Genomic DNA, 14,810 nt, shown 5'->3' on the forward strand with positions numbered 1-14,810 from the left:
GTAAAGAAAATTAATTGGATTTTTGAAAGAAAACAATACTGTCAATATACTATTAAAACAAATTAAAATGGTAAAAGTTATTGTACTTTAAGTAAAAATAAAAGAGCAAAAATATCAATCCCAGTTTTGGATTACTTTAATTAACAAAAAAAAATGCATATAGCAGAGGATAGTTTCAATCTGCCTACCTCTGGGTTATGGACCCAGCACTTCCATTACAGTACTCTGCTGCACATGTAAGTGCAAAAGATCCTGAAGCACTCACTCATCATGGGAAAGTACCAATGTGTTTCTTCATTGGTTGATGGAAGAAACATCTTACAAAAACTCTCCACATTATTGACTTTTTAAAATGTTTCTAGGAATCGTTCTAGATGAATGCTTATTAGCCTTTGTCAGTATGGACTTTTGCAAAGTGTTGCTGTGGCGCAATCAGTTAGTGTGTAAGGCTATTAACCAAAAGGTTGGTGGTTCAATCCCACCCAGAGACTTAATTGACCTTGTTATCAGATTTTGGTGATCTTTAAGTAGACAAGTCAAAATTTCAAACCCCCTGTTATGGTGTAGGGTACCTGGCCTTCTCTGATGTAATCAGAGTTAGATTTGATTCAGTGATTTTATAAAAACAGCTAGGAAGCACAATTTAGCAGTGGGTTGCAGAGAAAAAGAAATATGCTGGCAGAAAAATCCAATTGAGTGATTAAACAGCTCTTCATTTTCTGGCTTTATTTTATGCTAACAAATTTGTGCTCTGAAAAGTGTCCACAAAGCCAAGTATCTGATTAACACCTTTGTAGGGATGGTTTTTCACCTATTATTAAATTAAACTTGCTTCATTGGAAAGGCAGCAAGTGATGTCATCCAAGCAGTGGGTCAAAGTTGGCTTCAAACCTCGTCTGCTTATGAAAAGAGAAAAGGGGTATGCAGGGCATGGCGGCCTTTTGCGGTGCTTGGATGACCCCTAGTTCGCATTAAATAATGCAGTCGAGTTTCCCACATTTGGGGAAATCACAGGGGTCAGCATACCCAGAATGCAATGAATGAACCGCTCCCTGGGAGAACAGTCTTCATGACCATGGTATCTCCTATGCAAAATAAGTATGATTTGGGATAGGGCTGGGGAGGGCCGCTGCTCAGGCACATCTCTGTCAAGTAAAGGAGATTCAACTGAGGCAGCACAAGGGAACTCTCATCTGGGGACAACAACTGCAGGGAGAACACATATTTTCAGATGAACATGGGAGGGCAGAAGGCTGCCTAATACTGAAGCACCCCCAAACAACAAACCAAATGCAACAACTAGTGCAAGCATTCCTGGGGGAAGGCCTGCAGCAGATGGATTTGCATATGGCGATGTCATCCAAGCAGTGGGTCAAAGTTGGCTTCAACCCTCGTCTGCATATGAAAAGAGAAAAGGGGCGTGCAGGGCATGGCGGCCTTTTGCGGCACTTGGATGACACCTAGTTCACATTTCTTGCAGCAGCTGGGCACTGTAACAGCTCCAGAGCTGCTCTGTAAGGCAAGTAAAAGGGTGTGGGCCCTGCAGCACTACCTGTAGTTCGCATTGTGCGAGACCCCTAGTTCGCATTAAACACCCCCACCCTCCTTCGGTGTGGGGCTCATGTTGGCCATGCCCCAGCCCCTGAAGCATTCACGCTGATTTCTTGCAGCAGCTGGGCACTGTAACAGCTCAAGAGCTGCTCTGTAAGGCAAGTAAAAGGGTGTGGGCCCTGCAGCACTACCTGTAGTTTGCATTGTGCTTTGGAAGGCACAAAGTAAGCAGACGGGAAGAGAAGTCAGGATAGTGCACAAGGGTATAGACGGGAGGGGCTCAAGAAAAAAGAAGTGGAAACAGACAGCAAACTAGGCTTCCAATGCACAATGCAAACTACAGGTAGTGCTGCAGGGCCCACACCCTTTTACTTGCCTTACAGAGCAGCTCTGGAGCTGTTTAATCACTCAATTGGATTTTTCTGCCAGCATAATTTTTCTCTTACGTCCTAGAGGATGCTGGGGACTCCGTAAGGACCATGGGGGATAGACGGGCTCCGCAGGAGACATGGGCACTTTAAGAAAGACTTTAGATCTGGGTGTGCACTGGCTCCTCCCTCTATGCCCCTCCTCCAGACCTCAGTTTACTACTGTGCCCAGAGGAGACTGGGTGCTTTTCAGGGAGCTCTCCTGAGTTTCCTGACAGAAAGTATATTTGTTAGATTTTTTTATTTTCAGGGAGCCTGCTGGCAACAGACTCCCTGCATCGAGGGGCGGAGGGGAGAGATGCACACCTACTTCTGTGAGTTGATAGGCTCTGCTTCTTAGGCTACTGTACAGCATTAGCTCCAGAGGGATCGGTACGCAGGTCTCACCCTCGCCGTCCGTCCCAGCGCCGCGCCGCCGTCCCCCTCGCAGAGCCGGAAGATAGAAGCCGGGTGAGTATGAGAAGAAAAGAAGACTTCAGAGGCGGCGGAAGACTTCATGATCTTCACTGAGGTAACGCACAGCAGTAAAGCTGTGCTCCATTGCTCCCATACACCTCTCACACGGCAGTCAGTGTAAGGGTGAAGGGCGCAGGGGGGACGCCCTGGGCAGCAATATAGACCTCTCTTTGGCAAAATAAATATATATGCAGCTAGGCACTGTATATATATATAAGAGCCCCCGCCTTTTTTTTACTATATTTGAGCGGGACAGAAGCCCGTCGCTGAGGGGGTGGGGCTTCTCCCTCAGCACTCACCAGCGCCATTTTCTCCACAGCACCGCTGAGGGGAAGCTCCACGGACTCTCCCCTGCTTATACCACGGTAGAAAGAGGGTCTTAAAGAAGAGGGGGGCACATAATTAGGCGCATATATATATGGAAATACAGCGCTACTGGGTAAACATAAAATTATTGTGTTTTTTTCCTGGGTCATATAGCGCTGGGGTGTGTGCTGGCATACTCTCTCTCTCTGTCTCTCCAAAGGGCCTTGTTGGGGAACTGTCCTCAGATAAGAGGATTCCCTGAGTGTATGGTGTGTCGGTACACGTGTGTCGACATGTCTGAGGTAGAAGGCTCTCCTAGAGAGGAGCAGGAGCAAATTAATGTGGTGTCTCCATCGACAACGCCGACACCTGACTGGATGGATATGTGGAATGTTTTAAGTGCTAATGTAAACTTATTACACAAGAGATTAGACAAAGCTGAAGCTAGGGAACAGTCAGGGAGTCAACCCATGCCTGTCCCTATGTCGCAGGGACCTTCGGGGTCTCAAAAGCGCCCACTATCCCAAATAGTTGACACAGATACCGACACGGATTCTGACTCCAGTGTCGACTACGATGATGCAAAGTTACAGCCAAAATTGGCTAAATGTATTCGATATATGATTATTGCACTAAAAGATGTTTTGCACATCACAGAGTCCCCTGTCCCTGACACGAGGGTACACATGTATAAGGGAAAGAAACCTGAGATAACCTTTCCCCCCTCACATGAGTTGAACGAATTATGTGAAAAAGCTTGGGAATCTCCAGACAAAAAGCTGCAGATTCCCAAAAGGATTCTTATGGCGTATCCTTTCCCGCCAATGGACAGGATACGGTGGGAATCCTCCCCTAGGGTTGATAAAGCATTGACACGCTTATCCAAAAAGGTAGCGCTGCCATCCCAGGATACGGCTACCATCAGGGACCCTGCTGACCGCAAGCAGGAGGTTACCCTAAAGTCCATTTACACACATTCTGGTACCTTACTCAGACCGGCAATTGCGTCGGCCGGGGTTGTAGCGCGGTGGCAGCGGAATTGCAGACCCGTCCTCAATTCCTGCTAAAAGTGGAATCATCCTTTCATATGAACCAACCTATTGTGATGCCTGTGGCTACGCGTGACTTGGAGGATTCCGAGTCCCTTGATGTGGTCAGGGCTTTGAAAATTTACGTGGCCAGAACGGCTAGAGTCAGAAAAACAGAAGCACTGTTTGTCCTGTATGCAGCCAACAAGATTGGCACCCCTGCTTCAAAGCAGACTATTGCTCTCTGGATCTGTAACACGATTCAGCAGGCGCATTCTATGGCGGCAAATCCATCTGCGAACTACAGGTAGTGCTGCAGGGCCCACACCCTTTTACTTGCCTTACAGAGCAGCTCTGGAGCTGTTACAGTGCCCAGCTGCTGCAAGAATTCAGCTTGAATGCTTCAGGGGCTGGGGCATAGCCAACATGAGCCCCACACCAAAGGAGGGTGGAGGTGTTTAATGCAAACTAGGGGTCAGCCTAGCGCCGCAAAAGGCCACCATGCCCTGCACGCCCCTTTTCTCTTTTCATATGCAGACGAGGGTTGAAGCCAACTTTGACCAACTGCTTGGATGACATCACCATATGCAAATCCATCTGCGGCAGGCCTTCCCCCAGGAATGCTTGCACTAGTTGTTGCATTTGGTTTGTTGTTTGGGGGTGCTTCAGTATTAGGCAGCCTTCTGCCCTCCCATGTTCATCTGAAAATATATGTTCTCCCTGCAGTTGTTGTCCCAAGATGAGAGTTCCCTTGTGCTGCCTCAGTTGAATCTCCTTTACTTGACAGAGATGTGCATGAGCAGCGGCCCTCCCCAGCCCTATTCCAAATCATACTTATTTTGCATAGGAGATACCATGGTCATGAAGATTTTTCTCCCAGGGTGAGGTTCATTCATTGCATTTTGGGTATGCTGACCCCTGTGATTTCCCCAAATGTGGGAAACTCGACTGCATTATTTGTGGTAGTGGGAGGCTGTGTTTGTGATTTCTTCTGGTCAGCTCTGGTAAAAGTCAGATTTCTTTGTTTCAGATTTTCCTTTAGCCTTGTTCTTCTTTCGAGAGTTCCCTTGTGCTGCCTCAGTTGGATCTCCTTCACTTAACAGGGGGGTGCCCGAGCAGCGACCCTCCCCAGCTCTAGCCCAACTCCTACTTACCTGCCAGGTGAGATACTATGATCATGAAGGTGCTTCTCCCAGGGCAAGGCTCACCCATTGCACTCTGGGTGTGCTGCCCCTGCGATTTCCCCAAATGTGGGAAACTTGACTGCATAATTTGTGTTTCCCCTGGTCGGCTCTCGTATAATTCAGATCTCTTTGTCTCAGATCTCTCTCCAGCCTAGTTTGCTGTCTGTTTCCACTTCTCTTTTCTTCAGCCGCTCCCTTCTATACCCTTGTGCACTATCCTGACTTCTCCTCCCGTCTGCTTACTTTGTGCCTTCCAATGCACAATGCAAACTACAGGTAGTGCTGCAGGGCCCACACCCTTTTACTTGCCTTACAGAGCGTCTCTGGAGCTGTTACAGTGCCCAGCTGCTGCAAGAAATCTGCTTGAATGCTTCAGGGGATGGGACATGGCCAACATGAGCCAAACACCAAAGGAGGGTGGAGCAGAAGGCTGCCTAATACTGAAGCACCCCCAAACAACAAACCAAATGCAACAACTAGTGCAAGCATTCCTGGGGGAAGGCCTGCCGCAGATGGATTTGTGGTGATGTCATCCAAGCAGTTGGTCAAAGGTGGCTTCAACCCTCGTCTGCATATGAAAACAGAAAAGGGGCGTGCAGGGCATGGTGGCCTTTTGCGGCGCTTGACTGACCCCTAGTTTGCATTAAACACCTCCACCCTCCTTCGGTGTGGGGCTCATGTTGGCTATTCCCCAGCCCCTGAAGCATTCAAGCTGATTTCTTGCAGCAGCTGGCCACTGTAACAGCTCCAGAGCTGCTCTGTAAGGCAAGTAAAAGGGTGTGGGCCCTGCAGCACTACCTGTAGTTTGCATTGTGCATTGGAAGGCACAAAGTAAGCAGACGGGAGGAGAAGTCAGGATAGTGCACAAGGGTATAGAAGGGAGCGGCTGAAGAAAAGAGAAGTGGAAACAGACAGCAAACTAGGCTGGAGAGAGACCTGAGACAAAGAGATCTGAATTATACGAGAGCCGACCAGGGGAAACACAAATTATGCAGTCAAGTTTCCCACATTTGGGGAAATCGCAGGAGCAGCACACCCAGAGTACAATGGGTGAGCCTTGCCCTGGGAGAAGCACCTTCATGATCATAGTATCTCACCTGGCAGGTAAGTAGGAGTTGGGCTAGAGCTGGGGAGGGTCGCTGCTCGGGTACCCCCCTGTAAAGTGAAGGAGATCCAACTGAGGCAGCACAAGGGAACTCTCGAAAGAAGAACAAGGCTAAAGGAAAATCTGAGACAAAGAAATCTGACTTTTACCAGAGCTGACCAGAAGAAATCACAAACACAGCCTCCCACTACCACAAATAATGCAGTCAAGTTTCCCACATTTGGGGAAATCACAGGGGTCAGCATACCCAAAATGCAATGAATAAACCTCACCCTGGGAGAAAAATCTTCATGACCATGGTATCTCCTATGCAAAATAAGTATGATTTGGAATAGGGCTGGGGAGGGCCGCTGCTCATGCACATCTCTGTCAAGTAAAGGAGATTTAACTGAGGCAACACAAGGGAACTCTCATCTGGGGACAACAACTGCAGGGAGAACATATATTTTCAGATGAACATGGGAGGGCAGAAGGCTGCCTAATACTGAAGCACCCCCAAACAACAAACCAAATGCAACAACTAGTGCAAGCATTCCTGGGGGAAGGCCTGCCGCAGATGGATTTGCATATGGTGATGTCATCCAAGCAGTGGGTCAAAGTTGGCTTCAACCCTCGTCTGCATATGAAAAGAGAAAAGGGGCGTGCAGGGCATGGTGGCCTTTTGCGGCGCTTGGCTGACCCCTAGTTTGCATTAAACACCTCCACCCTCCTTTGGTGTGGGGCTCATGTTGGCTATGCCCCAGCCCCTGAAGCATTCAAGCTGATTTCTTGCAGCAGCTGGGCACTGTAACAGCTCCAGAGCTGCTCTGTAAGGCAAGTAAAAGGGTGTGGGCCCTGCAGCACTACCTGTAGTTCGCATTGTGCGTTGGAAGGCACAAAGTAAGCAGACAGGAGGAGAAGTCAGGATAGTGCGCAAGGGCATAGAAGGGAGCGGCTCAAGAAAAGAGAAGTGGAAACAGACAGCAAACTAGGCTGGAGAGAGACCTGAGACAAAGAGATCTGAATTATACGAGAGCCGACCAGGGGAAACACAAATTATGCAGTCAAGTTTCCCACATTTGGGGAAATCGCAGGAGCAGCACACCCAGAGCAATGGGTGAGCCTTGCCCTGGGAGAAGCACCTTCATGATCATAGTATCTCACCTGGCAGGTAAGTAGGAGTTGGGCTAGAGCTGGGGAGGGTCGCTGCTCGGGTACCCCCCTGTAAAGTGAAGGAGATCCAACTGAGGCAGCACAAGGGAACTCTCGAAAGAAGAACAAGGCTAGAGGAAAATCTGAGACAAAGAAATCTGACTTTTACCAGAGCTGACCAGAGGAAAGCACAAACACAGTCCCCCACTACCACAAATAATGCAGTCAAGTTTCCCACATTTGGGGAAATCACAGGGGTCAGCATACCCAAAATGCAATGAATGAACCTCACCCTGGGAGAAAAATCTTCATGACCATGGTATCTCCTATGCAAAATAAGCATGATTTGGAATAGGGCTGGGGAGGGCCGCTGCTCATGCACATCTCTGTCAAGTAAAGGAGATTCAACTGAGGCAGCACAAGGGAACTCTCATCTTGGGTCAACAACTGCAGGGAGAACACATATTTTCAGATGAACATGGGAGGGCAGAAGGCTGCCTAATACTGAAGCACCCCCAAACAACAAACCAAATGCAACAACTAGTGCAAGCATTCCTGGGGGAAGTTCTGCAGAAGACGGATTTGCATACGGTGATGTCATCCAAGCAGTGGGTCAAAGTTGGCTTCAACCCTCATCTGCATATGAAAAGAGAAAAGGGGCGTGCAGGGCATGGCGGCCTTTTGCGGTGCTTGGATGACCCGTAGTTCGCATTAAACACCTCCACCCTCCTTTGGTGTGGGGCTCATGTTGGCCATGCCCCATCCCCTGAAGCATTCAAGCTGATTTCTTGCAGCAGCTGGGCACTGTAACAGCTCCAGAGCTGCTCTGTAAGGCAAGTAAAAGGGTGTGGGCCCTGCAGCACTACCTGTAGTTTGCATTGTGCATTGGAAGGCACAAAGTAAGCAGACGGGAGGAGAAGTCAGGATAGTGCACAAGGGTATAGAAGGGAGCGGCTGAAGAAAAGAGAAGTGGAAACAGACAGCAAACTAGGCTGGAGAGAGACCTGAGACAAAGAGATCTGAATTATACGAGAGCCGACCAGGGGAAACACAAATTATGCAGTCAAGTTTCCCACATTTGGGGAAATTGCAGGAGCAGCACACCCAGAGTACAATGGGTGAGCCTTGCCCTGGGAGAAGCACCTTCATGATCATAGTATCTCACCTGGCAGGTAAGTAGGAGTTGGGCTAGAGCTGGGGAGGGTCGCTGCTCGGGTACCCCCCTGTAAAGTGAAGGAGATCCAACTGAGGCAGCACAAGGGAACTCTCGAAAGAAGAACAAGGCTAAAGGAAAATCTGAGACAAAGAAATCTGACTTTTACCAGAGCTGACCAGAGGAAAGCACAAACACAGTCTCCCACTACCACAAATAATGCAGTCAAGTTTCCCACATTTGGGGAAATCACAGGGGTCAGCATACCCAAAATGCAATGAATGAACCTCACCCTGGGAGAAAAATCTTCATGACCATGGTATCTCCTATGCAAAATAAGTATGATTTGGAATAGGGCTGGGGAGGGCCGCTGCTCATGCACATCTCTGTCAAGTAAAGGAGATTCAACTGAGGCAGCACAAGGGAACTCTCATCTTGGGACAACAACTGCAGGGAGAACACATATTTTCAGATGAACATGGGAGGGCAGAAGGCTGCCTAATACTGAAGCACCCCCAAACAACAAACCAAATGCAACAACTAGTGCAAGCATTCCTGGGGGAAGTTCTGCAGAAGACGGATTTGCATACGGTGATGTCATCCAAGCAGTGGGTCAAAGTTGGCTTCAACCCTCATCTGCATATGAAAAGAGAAAAGGGGCGTGCAGGGCATGGCGGCCTTTTGCGGTGCTTGGATGACCCCTAGTTCGCATTAAACACCTCCACCCTCCTTTGGTGTGGGGCTCATGTTGGCCATGCCCCATCCCCTGAAGCATTCAAGCTGATTTCTTGCAGCAGCTGGGCACTGTAACAGCTCCAGAGCTGCTCTGTAAGGCAAGTAAAAGGGTGTGGGCCCTGCAGCACTACCTGTAGTTTGCATTGTGCATTGGAAGGCACAAAGTAAGCAGACGGGAGGAGAAGTCAGGATAGTGCACAAGGGTATAGAAGGGAGCGGCTGAAGAAAAGAGAAGTGGAAACAGACAGCAAACTAGGCTGGAGAGAGACCTGTGACAAAGAGATCTGAATTATACGAGAGCCGACCAGGGGAAACACAAATTATGCAGTCAAGTTTCCCACATTTGGGGAAATCGCAGGAGCAGCACACCCAGAGTACAATGGGTGAGCCTTGCCCTGGGAGAAGCACCTTCATGATCATAGTATCTCACCTGGCAGGTAAGTAGGAGTTGGGCTAGAGCTGGGGAGGGTCGCTGCTCGGGTACCCCCCTGTAAAGTGAAGGAGATCCAACTGAGGCAGCACAAGGGAACTCTCGAAAGAAGAACAAGGCTAAAGGAAAATCTGAGACAAAGAAATCTGACTTTTACCAGAGCTGACCAGAGGAAAGCACAAACACAGTCTCCCACTACCACAAATAATGCAGTCAAGTTTCCCACATTTGGGGAAATCACAGGGGTCAGCATACCCAAAATGCAATGAATGAACCTCACCCTGGGAGAAAAATCTTCATGACCATGGTATCTCCTATGCAAAATAAGTATGATTTGGAATAGGGCTGGGGAGGGCCGCTGCTCATGCACATCTCTGTCAAGTAAAGGAGATTCAACTGAGGCAGCACAAGGGAACTTTCATCTGGGGACAACAACTGCAGGGAGAACACATATTTTCAGATGAACATGGGAGGGCAGAAGGCTGCCTAATACTGAAGCACCCCCAAACAACAAACCAAATGCAACAACTAGTCCAAGCATTCCTGGGGGAAGTTCTGCAGAAGACGGATTTGCATACGGTGATGTCATCCAAGCAGTGGGTCAAAGTTGGCTTCAACCCTCATCTGCATATGAAAAGAGAAAAGGGGCGTGCAGGGCATGGTGGCCTTTTGCGGTGCTTGGATGACCCCTAGTTCGCATTAAACACCTCCACCCTCCTTTGGTGTGGGGCTCATGTTGGCCATGCCCCATCCCCTGAAGCATTCAAGCTGATTTCTTGCAGCAGCTGGGCACTGTAACAGCTCCAGAGCTGCTCTGTAAGGCAAGTAAAAGGGTGTGGGCCCTGCAGCACTACCTGTAGTTTGCATTGTGCATTGGAAGGCACAAAGTAAGCAGATGGGAGGAGAAGTCAGGATAGTGCACAAGGGTATAGAAGGGAGCGGCTGAAGAAAAGAGAAGTGGAAACAGACAGCAAACTAGGCTGGAGAGAGACCTGAGACAAAGAGATCTGAATTATACGAGAGCCGACCAGGGGAAACACAAATTATGCAGTCAAGTTTCCCACATTTGGGGAAATCGCAGGGGCAGCACACCCAGAGTGCAATGGGTGAGCCTTGCCCTGGGAGAAGCACCTTCATGATCATAGTATCTCACCTGGCAGGTAAGTAGGAGTTGGGCTAGAGCTGGGGAAAGTCGCTGTTCGGGCACCCCCCTGTCAAGTGAAAGAGATCCAACTGAGGCAGCACAAGGGAACTCTCGAAAGAAGAACAAGGCTAGAGGAAGATCTGAGACAAAGAAATCTGACTTTTTCCAGAGCTGACCAGAGGAAAGCACAAACACAGTCCCCCACTACCACAAATAATGCAGTCGAGTTTCCCACATTTGGGGAAATCACAGGGGTCAGCATACCCAAAATGCAATGAATGAACCTCACCCTGGGAGAACAATCTTCATGACCATGGTATCTCCTATGCAAAATAAGTATGATTTGGGATAGGGCTGGGGAGGGCCGCTGCTCATGCACATCTCTGTCAAGTAAAGGAGATTCAACTGAGGCAGCACAAGGAAACTCTCATCTGGGGACAACAACTGCAGGGAGAACACATATTTTCAGATGAACATGGGAGGGCAGAAGGCTGCCTAATACTGAAGCACCCCCAAACAACAAACCAAATGCAACACTTAGTACAAGCATTCCTGGGGGAAGTTCTGCAGAAGACGGAATTGCATACGGTGATGTCATCCAAGCAGTGGGCCAAAGTTGGCTGGAACCCTCATCTGCATATGAAAAGAGAAAAGGGGTATGCAGGGCATGGCGGCCTTTTGCGGCGCTTGGATGACCCTTAGTTCGCATTAAACACCCCCACCCTCCTTCGGTGTGGGGCTCATGTTGGCCATGCCCCATCCCCTGAAGCATTCAAGCTGATTTCTTGCAGCAGCTTGGCACTGTAACAGCTCCAGAGCTGTTCTGTTAGGCAAGTAAAAGGGTGTGGGCCCTGCAGCACTACCTGTAGTTTGCATTGCGCATTGGAAGGCACAAAGTAAGCAGACAGGAGGAGAAGTCAGGATAGTGCACAAGGGTATAAAAGGGAGCGGCTCAAGAAAAGAGAAGTTGAAACAGACAGCAAACTAGGCTGGAGAGAGACCTGAGACAAAGAGATCTGAATTATACGAGACCTGACCAGGGGAAACACAAATTATGCAGTCAAGTTTCCCACATTTGGGGAAATCGCAGGGGCAGCACACCCAGAGTGCAATGGGTGAGCCTTGCCCTGGGAGAAGCACCTTCATGATCATAGTATCTCACCTGGCAGGTAAGTAGGAGTTGGGCTAGAGCTGGGGAGGGTCGCTGCTCGGGCACCCCCCTGTCAAGTGAAGGAGATCCAACTGAGGCAGCACAAGGAAACTCTCGAAAGAAGAACAAGGCTAGAGGAAGATCTGAGACAAAGAAATTTGACTTTTACCAGAGCTGACCAGAGGAAAACACAAACACAGTCCCCCACTACCAACAAATAAAGCAGTCGCGTTTCCCACATTTGGGGAAATCACAGGGGTCAGCATACCCAGAATGCAATGAATGAACCTCACCCTGGGAGAGTAATCTTCATGACCATGGTATCTCCTATGCAAAATAAGTATGATTTGGGATAGGGCTGGGGAGGGCCGCTGCTCATGCACATCTCTGTCAAGTAAAGGAGATTCAACTGAGGCAGCACAAGGGAACTCTCATCTGGGGACAACAACTGCAGGGAGAACACATATTTTCAGATGAACATGGGAGGGCAGAAGGCTGCCTAATACTGAAGCACCCCCAAACAACAAACCAAATGCAACAACTAGTGCAAGCATTCCTGGGGTAAGTTCTGCAGAAGACGGATTTGCATACGGTGATGTCATCCAAGCAGTGGGTCAAAGTTGGCTTCAACCCTCATCTGCATATGAAAAGAGAAAAGGGGCGTGCAGGGCATGGCGGCCTTTTGCGATGCTTGGATGACCCCTAGTTCGCATTAAACACCCCCACCCTCCTTTGGTGTGGGGCTCATGTTGGCCATGCCCCATCCCCTGAAGCATTCAAGCTGATTTATTGCAGCAGCTGGGCACTGTAACAGCTCCAGAGCTGCTCTGAACGGCAAGTAAAAGGGTGTGGGCCCTGCAGCACTACCTGTAGTTTGCATTGTGCATTGGAAGGCACAAAGTAAGCAGACGTGAGAAGTCAGGATAGTGCGCAAGGGCATAGAAGGGAGCGGCTCAAGAAAAGAGAAGTTGAAACAGACAGCAAACTAGGCTGGAGAGAGACCTGAGACAAAGAGATCTGAATTATACGAGAGCCGACCAGGGGAAACACAAATTATGCAGTCAAGTTTCCCACATTTGGGGAAATCGCAGGAGCAGCACACCCAGAGTGCAATGGGTGAGCCTTGCCCTGGGAGAAGCACCTTCCTGATTATAGTATCTCACCTGGCAGGTAAGTAGGAGTTGGGCTAGAGCTTGGGAGGGTCGCTGCTCGGGCACCCCCCTGTCAAGTGAAGGAGATCCAACTGAGGCAGCACAAGGAAACTCTCGAAAGAAGAACAAGGCTAGAGGAAGATCTGAGACAAAGAAATCTGACTTTTACCAGAGCTGACCAGAGGAAAGCACAAACACAGTCCCCCACTACCACAAATAATGCAGTCGAGTTTCCCAAATTTGGGGAAATCACAGGGGTCAGCATACCCAGAATGCAATGAATGAACCTCACCCTGGGAGAACAATCTTCATGACCATGGTATCTCCTATGCAAAATAAGTATGATTTGGGATAGGGCTGGGGAGGGCCGCTGCTCAGGCACATCTCTGTCAAGTAAAGGAGATTCAACTGAGGCAGCACAAGGGAACTCTCATCTGGGGACAACAACTGCAGGGAGAACACATATTTTCAGATGAACATGGGAGGACAGAAGGCTGCCTAATACTGAAGCACCCCCAAACAACAAACCAAATGCAACAACTAGTAAAAGCATTCCTGGGTGAAGGTCTGCAGAAGACGGATTTGCATACGGTGATGTCATCCAAGCAGTGGGCCAAAGTTGGCTGGAACCCTCATCTGCATATGAAAAGAGAAAAGGGTTATGCAGGGCATGGCGGCCTTTTGCGGCGCTTGGATGACCCCTAGTTCGCATTAAACACCTCCACCCTCCTTCGGTGTGGGGCTCATGTTGGCTATGCCCCAGCCCCTGAAGCATTCAAGCTGATTTCTTGCAGCAGCTGGGCACTGTAACAGCTCCAGAGCTGCTCTGTAAGGCAACTAAAAGGGTGTGGGCCCTGCAGCACTACCTGTAGTTCGCATTGTGCGTAGGAAGGCACAAAGTAAGCAGATGGGAGAAGTCAGGATAGTGCGCAAGGGCATAGAAGGGAGCGGCTCAAGAAAAGAGAAGTGGAAACAGACAGCAAACTAGGCTGGAGAGAGACCTGAGACAAAGAGATCTGAATTATACGAGAGCCGACCAGGGGAAACACAAATTATGCAGTCAAGTTTCCCACATTTGGGGAAATCGCAGGGGCAGCACACCCAGAGTGCAATGGGTGAGCCTTGCCCTGGGAGAAGCACCTTCATGATCATAGTATCTCACCTGGCAGGTAAGTAGGAGTTGGGCAAGAGCTGGGGAGGGTCGCTGCTCGGGCACCCCCCTGTCAAGTGAAGGAGATCCAACTGAGGCAGCACAAAGGAACTCTCGAAAGAAGAACAAGGCTAGAGGAAGATCTGAGACAAAGAAATCTGACTTTTACCAGAGCTGACCAGAAGAAAGCACAAACACAGTCCCCCCACTACCAACAAATAAAGCAGTCGCGTTTCCCACATTTGGGGAAATCACAGGGGTCAGCATACCCAGAATGCAATGAATGAACCTCACCCTGGGAGAGTAATCTTCATGACCATGGTATCTCCTATGCAAAATAAGTATGATTTGGGATAGGGCTGGGGAGGGCCGCTGCTCATGCACATCTCTGTCAAGTAAAGGAGATTCAACTGAGGCAGCACAAGGGAACTCTCATCTGGGGACAACAACTGCAGGGAGAACACATATTTTCAGATGAACATGGGAGGGCAGAAGGCTGCCTAATACTGAAGCACCCCCAAACAACAAACCAAATGCAACAACTAGTGCAAGCATTCCTGGGGGAAGGCCTGCAGCAGATGGATTTGCATACGGTGATGTCATCCAAGCAGTGGGTCAAAGTTGGCTTCAACCCTCGTCTGCATATGAAAAGAGAAAAGGGGCGTGCAGGGCATGGCGGCCTTTTGCGACGCTTGGATGACCCCTAGT

At 49.2% G+C, this 14,810-nt stretch overlaps 18 non-coding genes and 1 pseudogene across 18 annotated transcripts; 2 read left to right on the forward strand and 17 right to left on the reverse strand.

Annotated features, from left to right (window-relative positions):
* Positions 1 to 923: 923 nt before the first annotated feature.
* LOC135045306 (U1 spliceosomal RNA) lies at positions 924 to 1,102 on the reverse strand (annotated as a pseudogene).
* Positions 1,103 to 4,599: 3,497 nt separating this feature from the next.
* On the forward strand, positions 4,600 to 4,763 carry LOC135045324 (U1 spliceosomal RNA). The gene has a single exon (XR_010237811.1). It is a non-coding gene; the product is annotated as a U1 spliceosomal RNA (small nuclear RNA).
* Positions 4,764 to 4,915: 152 nt separating this feature from the next.
* Positions 4,916 to 5,078, forward strand: LOC135045335 (U1 spliceosomal RNA). Its single transcript, XR_010237820.1, has one exon. It is a non-coding gene; the product is annotated as a U1 spliceosomal RNA (small nuclear RNA).
* An 824-nt stretch (positions 5,079 to 5,902) lies between these two features.
* LOC135045345 (U1 spliceosomal RNA) lies at positions 5,903 to 6,065 on the reverse strand. Its single transcript, XR_010237829.1, has one exon. It is a non-coding gene; the product is annotated as a U1 spliceosomal RNA (small nuclear RNA).
* Positions 6,066 to 6,217: 152 nt separating this feature from the next.
* LOC135045323 (U1 spliceosomal RNA) lies at positions 6,218 to 6,381 on the reverse strand. Its single transcript, XR_010237810.1, has one exon. It is a non-coding gene; the product is annotated as a U1 spliceosomal RNA (small nuclear RNA).
* A 674-nt stretch (positions 6,382 to 7,055) lies between these two features.
* On the reverse strand, positions 7,056 to 7,216 carry LOC135045356 (U1 spliceosomal RNA). The gene has a single exon (XR_010237839.1). It is a non-coding gene; the product is annotated as a U1 spliceosomal RNA (small nuclear RNA).
* Positions 7,217 to 7,368: 152 nt separating this feature from the next.
* LOC135045316 (U1 spliceosomal RNA) lies at positions 7,369 to 7,532 on the reverse strand. The gene has a single exon (XR_010237803.1). It is a non-coding gene; the product is annotated as a U1 spliceosomal RNA (small nuclear RNA).
* A 674-nt stretch (positions 7,533 to 8,206) lies between these two features.
* LOC135045342 (U1 spliceosomal RNA) lies at positions 8,207 to 8,369 on the reverse strand. The gene has a single exon (XR_010237826.1). It is a non-coding gene; the product is annotated as a U1 spliceosomal RNA (small nuclear RNA).
* Positions 8,370 to 8,521: 152 nt separating this feature from the next.
* On the reverse strand, positions 8,522 to 8,685 carry LOC135045318 (U1 spliceosomal RNA). The gene has a single exon (XR_010237805.1). It is a non-coding gene; the product is annotated as a U1 spliceosomal RNA (small nuclear RNA).
* A 674-nt stretch (positions 8,686 to 9,359) lies between these two features.
* On the reverse strand, positions 9,360 to 9,522 carry LOC135045346 (U1 spliceosomal RNA). The gene has a single exon (XR_010237830.1). It is a non-coding gene; the product is annotated as a U1 spliceosomal RNA (small nuclear RNA).
* A 152-nt stretch (positions 9,523 to 9,674) lies between these two features.
* LOC135045320 (U1 spliceosomal RNA) lies at positions 9,675 to 9,838 on the reverse strand. Its single transcript, XR_010237807.1, has one exon. It is a non-coding gene; the product is annotated as a U1 spliceosomal RNA (small nuclear RNA).
* Positions 9,839 to 10,512: 674 nt separating this feature from the next.
* Positions 10,513 to 10,675, reverse strand: LOC135045336 (U1 spliceosomal RNA). The gene has a single exon (XR_010237821.1). It is a non-coding gene; the product is annotated as a U1 spliceosomal RNA (small nuclear RNA).
* Positions 10,676 to 10,827: 152 nt separating this feature from the next.
* LOC135045305 (U1 spliceosomal RNA) lies at positions 10,828 to 10,991 on the reverse strand. Its single transcript, XR_010237795.1, has one exon. It is a non-coding gene; the product is annotated as a U1 spliceosomal RNA (small nuclear RNA).
* A 674-nt stretch (positions 10,992 to 11,665) lies between these two features.
* LOC135045340 (U1 spliceosomal RNA) lies at positions 11,666 to 11,828 on the reverse strand. Its single transcript, XR_010237824.1, has one exon. It is a non-coding gene; the product is annotated as a U1 spliceosomal RNA (small nuclear RNA).
* A 152-nt stretch (positions 11,829 to 11,980) lies between these two features.
* On the reverse strand, positions 11,981 to 12,145 carry LOC135045341 (U1 spliceosomal RNA). Its single transcript, XR_010237825.1, has one exon. It is a non-coding gene; the product is annotated as a U1 spliceosomal RNA (small nuclear RNA).
* A 671-nt stretch (positions 12,146 to 12,816) lies between these two features.
* On the reverse strand, positions 12,817 to 12,979 carry LOC135045350 (U1 spliceosomal RNA). The gene has a single exon (XR_010237834.1). It is a non-coding gene; the product is annotated as a U1 spliceosomal RNA (small nuclear RNA).
* Positions 12,980 to 13,131: 152 nt separating this feature from the next.
* LOC135045343 (U1 spliceosomal RNA) lies at positions 13,132 to 13,295 on the reverse strand. The gene has a single exon (XR_010237827.1). It is a non-coding gene; the product is annotated as a U1 spliceosomal RNA (small nuclear RNA).
* A 671-nt stretch (positions 13,296 to 13,966) lies between these two features.
* On the reverse strand, positions 13,967 to 14,129 carry LOC135045337 (U1 spliceosomal RNA). Its single transcript, XR_010237822.1, has one exon. It is a non-coding gene; the product is annotated as a U1 spliceosomal RNA (small nuclear RNA).
* Positions 14,130 to 14,281: 152 nt separating this feature from the next.
* LOC135045332 (U1 spliceosomal RNA) lies at positions 14,282 to 14,447 on the reverse strand. Its single transcript, XR_010237818.1, has one exon. It is a non-coding gene; the product is annotated as a U1 spliceosomal RNA (small nuclear RNA).
* Positions 14,448 to 14,810: the final 363 nt, after the last annotated feature.

The sequence above is a fragment of the Pseudophryne corroboree genome, unplaced genomic scaffold (assembly GCF_028390025.1).
Source record: "Pseudophryne corroboree isolate aPseCor3 unplaced genomic scaffold, aPseCor3.hap2 scaffold_900, whole genome shotgun sequence".
NCBI classification, from domain to species: domain Eukaryota; kingdom Metazoa; phylum Chordata; class Amphibia; order Anura; family Myobatrachidae; genus Pseudophryne; species Pseudophryne corroboree.